This window comes from Hylobates moloch, unplaced genomic scaffold (assembly GCF_009828535.3).
Source record: "Hylobates moloch isolate HMO894 unplaced genomic scaffold, HMol_V3 SCAFFOLD_13, whole genome shotgun sequence".
Lineage (NCBI taxonomy): Eukaryota > Metazoa > Chordata > Mammalia > Primates > Hylobatidae > Hylobates > Hylobates moloch.
In genome coordinates this window covers 19,821,371-19,830,676 of record NW_026652288.1, presented here as the reverse complement: position 1 = coordinate 19,830,676, position 9,306 = coordinate 19,821,371, and positions in this window count along the sequence as shown.

Genomic DNA, 9,306 nt, shown 5'->3' with positions numbered 1-9,306 from the left:
TGGAGGTGCCAGAGGGTGGCTGAACTGGATCTGGAAGGACAAATTCAAGTCAGTCTCTCACACGGGGAAGGGATGTCAGTAGAGGATGTGAAGTGCCGGCAGGTGCAGGAGGGAGGGGCTGGAATGCGGGGCGGCAGGGCTGCCCACAAAGGGGAGGGTGCCTCTGAGGGGCTGCAGGAAAGATGAAGATGCAGAGGGCTGGGGGCCTGAGGCCTGGCCACGGAGCAGAGGTGAGGGCTGATGACTGTGTAGGATGGGTGGGGAGGAGGGGCTGGTAAGAGGCAAAACTGACAGCACCTGGGCGGCGTGCCCCGGCCTCGCCTTGGTCTCCTACAGGGGAGCCTGGGGATGACGCTGTGCTCTGAGTGGGCCATCTAGGGCAGAAGGGACAGTAGTCCCAGAGCTGGGCCTTGAGGTGGGCCATCTCAGGCTCCCTCCCAGGTAAGGCACTGCTGGTGCACGGGACCCCCACAGCATCTGGGAGAAAGGGTTTTTTAAATGGATCTGCAGGTACCGACTGTGCAGAGGAACCCGGGACCAGGACCACGCCCCCTCCGTTGAGGCGCCCTTTCCCTCACCCCAATTACCCTCATCCCCTGCCCCTTCTCTCCAGCTTGGCAGAAGAGAAAGGAGGCTGGGCTGCCTCAGGAGGTGGTGAGCCTCTGGCACCTGGAGCTGAATGAGTGAGGAGCCTAGAGGGGCTTAGAAACTGCTTTGGGCCCACAGGCCCTAAAGCTGTTGGAGCTGGAGGCCCCCATTCTGCAGACTCTGCCTGGCCATGGGACCAGCCCTCCCCTGGCTTTCTCCCTTCCTTCCGCCCCCAACACCGCTGCGCCTCCCCAGTACGTGAGCCACGCCCACTCGTGGCGTGCACGTGTGCAAGGGTGGATTTGCCCCAGTGCAGGTCCTCGGCAGGTCCGCCCCACACCTGCTCTCCTTCGAGGCTGGGGGAGGCACTTGAGTCCTTTGTGTTCTCATAACTTCAGGTCATGCCTCTTGGGCACCTCCTGCCACATGACAGCAGGTATCTTTCTGGCTTCCTGCCACCCTGGGTGCTCCTGGAGGGCAGATGTTTCCTTGTGCAGCCTGGTAGGAGGCATGGCATTCAGGGGCTCACTGCAAGTAGGGGGGCTCTGCTTTTGGGGTGCTCATTGAGGCTGGCTGGTACTGCTACCCTGCTCTGGAAGTCAAGCAACATTTAGAAGATTTTTAACAGTGCAAGTCACCACCACACCCACCTCCCACCACCAGAAAGTCTGCATTTAGGGATGGGCAACGTTGTGTTGTGGGGAGACGTCCCTAAGCTGTCAGAGGGAGTGAGAATTGATAGGAGCTCTTTGGAAACTTACTTGGAAATACCTACTAACGCTAAACATATACCTACCCTATGATCCAAGCAGAATGGGAGCATATATCTGCTGAATGGTGTGTATAAGAATGCATGTAACAACTTTATTCATCAGAGCTCAAACAGAAACTGCCCAAATGTCCTTCGCTGTGGGAATAGATAAATGAATTGTGGTGTATTCACACAGTGAAATACTACTCAGCAACAAAAAAGGACAAGCTACGGACACGGGTACAACAGAGATGAACATCATGGGCATGTATATTAAGCACAAGAAGCCAGACACAACAAAGCCGACATTGCATGATTCCATTTGTAGGCAGTTCAGGAACAGGCAAAACTAATTGATGATAATAGAAGCCAGTGGGTTCCTCGGGCTGAGGGTGTGGTATTGACTAGGCATGGACACAAAAAACCTTCTGGGGTGCGGAAATGTTCTCTGGCTTGATGTGGGTGGTGATTAGAAGGGTGAACATATACGTAAATAAGTCATCAAGCTATACACTTAAATGAGTGCACTCTGTGTATGTTATTCCTCAATAAGAAAGTTAAAGGGAAGAAAAACGCTTATAAAAGGGCTTCTGAGATTCTAATTAGTTCCTTTAAATCTCACTGCAGCTTTTTCAGCAAAAATGAGGGAGGCCCACATGGCGTACGTTTTCTTCAGAATCCCAGAGGATTCTGATTTATGGGCAGAGAGGCCCGGGGCAAAAGCCTCTCGCAGCTGTGTGCTGAGCAGAGCAAGTGAGTGGCGGTTTCCCTGAGCCTGACGGGGAAGGCGGAGCGGGCCCCCTCTTCAGACAGTGGGAGGGTGGGCACTGCCTGGAGGGCAGCCCTCGGGACCCCCTCCCCCAGCTGCAGCCAGGCCCTAGCTTCCTCTGGTTCCTGGAACCTGCCCTACCCAGCCGGTGTTTCCAGCACTTAAGGCTGGGAGCTAAGACGTTCTTCCACTCCAGGAAAATATTTGTTCAGGGACTTGGCACCCAAAGAAGAGGAAATAAAAGCCACCTTGGAGTCGAGCGGGCGGCTCTGCTGCCAGCGGCTGTGTCTGCGCCTCCAGGTTGCCTCCACAGGTGCCCAGGCCCGGCGTCTGGGGCCTGGCCAGGAACCTCACCCCACAAACAGGCCTGCTTAAGGATAAGCCTGGGGTGCCACTGTTTATTCATTCAGTCAGTCAGTCATCTGTCAGTTCCGTCAACAAATGTTTATGGGCCGGGCGCGGTGGCTCACGCTTGTAATCCCAGCACTTTGGGAGGCCGAGGCGGGCGGATCACGAGGTCGGGAGATCGAGACCGCATGATCCAGCCTGGGGATGGAGATCCGTCTCAAAAAAAAAAAAAAAACAAAAAAAAAACAAAAACAACAAACAAACAATTTTATGAAAGTGCCAGGCCCTGTACATTGCCAGTGACCCAGGCCCCGTCCTTACCTTCAAGGCTGTTGCAAGGTAGTGAGGGAGGCTGGCAGCATAGTAGGAGCATTGAGGGTATGGAGGTGAGGCCAGGGGGAGCCATCAGGCAGGCCCATACCACCGAGCACTTGGCAGGCACCTAGCATCAAGCCAAAGGAAACGTAAGGTCAAATGAAGGGATGACCCAGAGGGGAAGGATCATTCCAGGCAGATGGAACAGCATAGGCAAAGGCCCAGAGGTAAGACAGCACAGAGCTTTGTAGTGTAGAGAGTTGATGGGGTTGGCTGGGGTTGGGGCCAGGAGTTCAGCACGAGGAGGTTGGAGGGGAAGCCGGAAGAACCTCCCTCCTGGGTGTAATGCTCAGGACTGTGGACTTTATCCCCAGAGCAGTGGAGGTTTTTATTTGCTTTGAAACATTTAAACACATTGATTTTGATTCTTTTTTAAATAGAAAAGTACAAAAAGAAAATTAAATTGACCTCAAATCTCACCACCTAGATATTTCCTGATGACCTTTAAAAAATTAAAATATGCATGTGCGCATGATTAGAAATCCAAGCAGAACAGAAAAGTCCAAAATGAAAAGTGAAATCCTCCTTCTCCCCACCTGTCTCTTGCCAAAGGCAATTTCATTTAATAGGTTTTTGGTTGCTGTTTCCAGAAATTTTTTCCATGCACATACCTGTGAGGATAAGTCTATGCTTTTAAAAAGTTGCACCAAAGGGATGGGTCTATCCACGGGGACCTACAGCTCCTTTTTCTGACCCAGTTTCATTTCGGCACGTGCAGACAGTTCTACCCCATTCGTATAATGACTGCGGAGCATTCAGTTGTGCGGACAGACTGTAATTGACCCAATTCTTCCCTATTGGTGAGCACCTTATTTCCAGGCTTCTGCCATTGTACACAGTGCAGGGCTGAAGGTCTTGGGTGGGTATTCTAGTAAGCCATTATCAGTAAACACCTCAGAGGCTTTTCTAGCAGTGGACTCTGGATGGAAAGGAGTGTTCTTTGCAATTGTCCTCCAAAAACTTCACCCATTGGCCACATCTGTCACTGTGCCCAAACTTCGGGTGGGAGTCCCAGAGACCACACCTTCAAATGGTTCAATTTTCTTCTTTGCACTGGAGTGGAGGATAGAGATGGTATCACATGGTTGTTTTGATTTTCTTTTATTTAATTGCAAATAAGGTTAGGAATCATTTCATATGTTTTTTGTTTTGTTTTGTTTTGCTTTGAGACAGAGTCTTGCTCTGTTGCCCAGGATGGAGGGCAGTGGCACGATCTCAGCTCACTGCAACCTCCAGTGAGGTTCAAGCAATACTTGTGCCTCAGCCTCCCAAGTAGCTGGGACCACAGGCGCACACCACGATGCCCAGCTAGTTTTTGTAGTTTTAGTAGAGATGGGGTTTCACCATGTTGGCCTAGCTGGTCTCGAACTCCTGACCTCAGGTCATCCGCCTGCCTCGGCCTCCCAAAGTGTTGGGATGACAGGCGTGAGCCACCACACCGCCCCATTTCATATGTTTTTGCCATTTGTATTGCTTTTTTTTTTGAGACTGAGTCTCGCTCGTCGCCCAGGCTGGAGTGCAGTGGTGCAATCTCAGCTCACTGCAAGCTCCACCTCCTGGGTTCACGCCATTCTCCTGCCTCAGCCTCCCAAGTAGCTGGGACTATAGGGGCCCGCCACCACGCCTGGCTAATTTTTTGTATTTTCAGTAGAGATGGGATTTCACCATGTTAGCCAGGATGGTCTCGATCTCCTGACCTCGTGATCCGCCCTCCTTGGCCTCCCAAAGTGCTGGGATTACAGGCGTGAGCCACTGCGCCCGGTCGCTTTTTTCTTAGAGGAATTGCATTGTCCTGTTTTCTGGCCCTTCTTCCTAAGGGGTTTTTGTTCTTTTTCTTGCCAATGGGTGTGGGTTCCTCATGTACTCATGACTTTGAGGGAGGAGCATGGCAAGCTTTGGTCTCCAAATGATCCTGCTGGCTGCTGTGGGAGGGGCTTGGGGGCCAGTCAGCTGGGAGGCCTGTGCAGAGTCCCTGTGAGAGGGACCGTGGCCTGGAACAAGAGGTGGCTGCAGGAAGGGAGCTGTGACTGGATTCTGAAGATACTCAGGAAAGAGGACTGAGAGGAACAACCAGTGGGTTGATTTTATGCACAATAGTCCAGAGCACTTTGGTTCAATGAAAAAAATAAAGCAAAACATTGCCAATGGCCCTCCCGCGGCAGGGGCACATCAGCTAAGATATCTCGACACAGGATTCTCGATAAGTCACACAGCGGGCCAGAGTCCCCGCTGGACCATGGCCTGATAGCTTGTGTTGCTTCTCCTCTTCCCTGATGGAGAAGGGATGGGGTGACAAGGAGGAGGCTGGTTCCCAGGTTCCCACTTCAAATATTATGGTCCCATCAGCCATGGAAACATCTCAGAAATTCCAGTATTTTAGCACATAGTAACTGGCTGAGCCATGTGGGTCACTGTTAGGCAAGAAGCCATACAGATTCCCCAGGAAGGGAAACAGGGGCGTATAGGGCCTGAGTACACAGGGTCAGGAGGTGTGAGGGGGGGCCTTCTGGGTCCGGCTCCCTGCTACGTGCAGAGCACATAGATTTACAGGGAGTGCTTCACAGGTATCCACTAGGTGAAATACTTTTCTTTTCTTTCTTTCTTTTTTTTTTTTGGTGAGATGCAGTTTTGCTCTCGTTGCCCAGGCTGGAGTGCAATGGCGTGATCTCGGCTCACTGCAACCTCCGCCTCCTGGATTCCAGCAATTCTCCTACCTCAGCCTCCTGAGTAGCTGGGATTACAGGCATGCACCACCACGCCCAGCTAATTTTTTTGTATTTTTAGTAGAGATGGGGTTTCACCATGTTGGCTAGGCTGGTCTCAAACTCCTGATCTCAGGTGATCCGCCTGCCTCAGCCTCCCAAAGTGCTGGGATTACAGGTGTGAGCCACTGCACCAGGTCTGAAATATTTTAATAATTCAAATTTATGCTACAGTCAAAATGAGTGGAAAAAAGGAGGCATGTAATGTTAAAAAGGAAATATAATTTTTTCCTTTCTTAAAAAAAAAAACTAAGGTATATTTTACATACAGTAAAATTTGCCCTTATTGTTATACAGTCTTTTTTCAAATGCATGCACTTGTATAACCACCACTAAAGTTAGGATCTAGAACAGTTTAATCATCCCCAAAACTTCCCTGCATCCTTTGTAGTCAACCCCTTCCCCACCCCTGCCTCCTGGCAGCCACTCATCTGTTTTCTGTAAGTGTTGCCTTTTCCAGATGTCCTATGAGTGGTATCATATAGTAGGAAGCCTTTTGAGTCTGGCTTCTTTCATTTAGGAGACTGCATCTGAGCTCCATCCAAGCTGTGTGCATCAGGAATGTGTTCCTTTTCATTGCTGAGTAGTGTTCCGTGGTGTGGAAATGATGACTTTGTAACCACTCAAAACTAGAAAAATGCAAGTGCTCTTCAACTATGAGCATTTCCTTATTTCTAGATTCATAAATCGAAACACTTCCTTTGTCCACCTACGAATCTTGATTGAGAATCCAGAAAGCACGGTCTGTTTGCCTGAGGCTGAGAAGTAACCTTGGAGAACCTGCAAAGGTGAACAGGCGCAGGGCCAGAGGGCAGGAGGACACTTGCTCCAGGGACCTTGGGCTGACTGTCTGGTCTTTTTTTGGGCAGGCCTAGCCCCAGTCCACATGGTGCCTCTGCACATCCCCATTCGGGTGGGGTGCAGCTCAGTCAGCAGACAGCACCTCTGACCAGTAAGAGAAAGTCACTCTGTCCTCCAGGCCTGTGAGCCTTGCACCTGGACAGCAGGATTTCAGCCCCTCTACTTGCTCCTTGACCTCAGCAAAGTCTGCACAGCCACGTGGACAGTCTAAGTTTGGACTAGATTTAAGGCTGAAAAGTCCTCAGACCTGCAGACCCAGGAGGCAGCAGATGGGCTGGCTGCCCTCAGAGCCTCAGGGCAAGCCTGCTGGGGTTCCCCTGGGCTGCCTCAGAGCCCCCTGTGGGCAATCTGGACCTCGGAAAGACCTTTCTGGCGCAGCATCTTTCTTCTTTAAATTAGAGGCAGGGCCTATGTTGCCCAGGCTGGCCTCAAGCGATCATCCTGACTTAGCCTCCCAAATAGGGATTATAGGCGAGAGCCCCTGAGCCCAGCCGAAGGCAGCATCTTCAATCCCAAATCTGCAGAACCCTTTCGAGGACAGAGCCTGGGCCATCAGCTGGGATACCTTCTCTAAGGGCGAACAGCTTCCCTCTGTGGGGCTTTTAACCCCCGTGTTAGCCCTTAAAGGGAAAGTGGGCACTGGGGAGCAGGAGATATGGTCACCCCTTCAGAACTCATGGGGGAGGTGGGAGGGCATGGTGGTTCAGAGAAAAACTCTGTAGCCAGATGCCTGGGCTCAAAATCCTGGTCCTGCCATTTTCCAGCCTCGTGACTAGTGCACAGGGTGTCTGTTGCAAGCCTGGGTGAGGTGTGACATGGCCGCACATGGGCTACTGCCGCCTCTCAGCACCTGACAGACGTTGTTGTTGGACCAGTGACAGGGCCACAGACTGAGACGGTGTGGAGCCCAAGGGTGACATCCGTTAACCAGGGCTGCCTCCCTCTGATCCTCAGCTTCCCCTCACCCATCAGATGTGGCCTTAGGTGAGATGACTTCTCGTACTTCCCAGGATTCTGCCAGGCCAGGGTGACCAGGTCTAGTGAGAACCAGGCCGGGGGGGCCTCAAGGATGCAGATCCCAGCCCCATCCTCCTGATAGGTGCTCCCTGCAGCCTGACGGCCAAGGAAGAGGGTCCACACTGGGCCCCTGGGTCCCCAGTGCAGGAGCAGCCTGGCCTCCCCTCTGGGTCCAGCCCGGTTACTTCTGAGGGTGGAAAATATCCCGTGGCACGAGGGCTGGGCTGAGTTCTAGCTCATGGCTGCCCGGACAGAGTCCACAGAAGAAGAAAGACTTTTACCAACTCTTTTTCTCTATGTGTTGCTCCAGGGACCTTGGGCTGACTGTCTGTCCTTATTCTCAAGGCTATATAACATTTTTATTTATTTTTCTCTTTGTAAATGAGGCTTTTTGCCCTATCAGATGTGCTACCACTTGAACTCATTAGAAAAGACTGGTCGCTTGGTGTGAAAGGTAAGGCCTTTCAGGCCTTAGAATCCAGACACACAGCAGGGCTTCTCGCAGAGGGAACTTAAGCATGCTTTGTGCATGAAATGGGACAAAGTCCCTGCTCCCCAGGGAGAGCTTAGCTGTCCCTGAGATGTGCCTCTCCGGTACAGTGCCACACAAGGCTGACCAGCCAGGGGCGGCCCCTCCCCAGAGAGCGCTCACACCCACAGTGCTCGGGGCTGTCACCATCCTTCCCTCGTCATATTCTCACACAAACTCGAGCTGTGTGGTGGTGCAGGCGTTATTATCACTCCTGTTTCGCAGGCGAAGAAACAGATCTGGAGAGGATAAGGGTTTGCTCAAGGTGGCAGGCCTGGATCTTCGGGACCTGCTGGACTTGATTTTGTGGCCCCTGGTGGAGACTGAAGTGGAGGCAGCTTGAGGGGGCTGGCCTTGCTACTCAGACACTCCGCGTCCGAGCCTGACGGGCAGCCCTTATTCCCAGCCCTGTCTGTTCAACTCCCTCCTTGCCTGCACCCCAGACAAGGGAAGTTTCTCCCAGGAGCCAGAGGCCAGGCCGGGAGCCCAGAGCTGGCGCTCAGCAGGCTCTGCCCACCCTGGCTGAGGGACTGCGTGAAGCTGTTGCGTCTCCTTACCCCTCCGTTTCCTTATAGGGAAAGCAGGAGGGCCAGTGCCCACCTTCAGGCGCAGATGAGACTTGGAAAGAGATTTAAGAAAACGCAGCCTGCCACTAAATGTCAGGCACCAAGATTCTGGTTAATTATGAATAAGGAATACCATTTCCAATGTGCCTAGAATGTGCCAGGCTCTATCCATGCCTACCCTCCGATTTCAGGAACACAGAGTAATATAATGGCAGGAGCAGGGACTTTGGGGTTAGACCCCACTTTATAGGCCGTGTGACCATAAACTCCTTAGAACCTCAGCTCTCTCATCTGTGAAATGAACTCATCTTCTAGGGGCATTAAATAAAGTAATGGGGGTAAACTCTTTAGCATTTTGGTGTGGCACTCGGCAAGCATTGCATGAATAGTGGCTATGACTCTGATGGTCACAAAATCCCTGACAGGCAGGAATCCCCACCCTCTTTTTGCAAATGAGGAAATTGAGATCCAAACTGATTCTTCACGCAGCTCCTGAGTGGCCAAGCGGACGTGCAGACCCAGGTCTGTGCTGCTCCTGTGCCGCAGTTGCTTCCTGTTCATCCATTCTGTCCCAGAGGACACCTGGACAGGCGTGGGAGAGGCTCTTCCAGGCTGGAGCTGCCCCAGCAAGCCCCGAAGCGGTTCCCAGGCATGGGAAAGGGTGGCCTCCCTGACACGCCTGGGTGCTGGCACCATAGTTAATAATGATATGCCCTGCAGGGAACCATGGTCACGAGTAC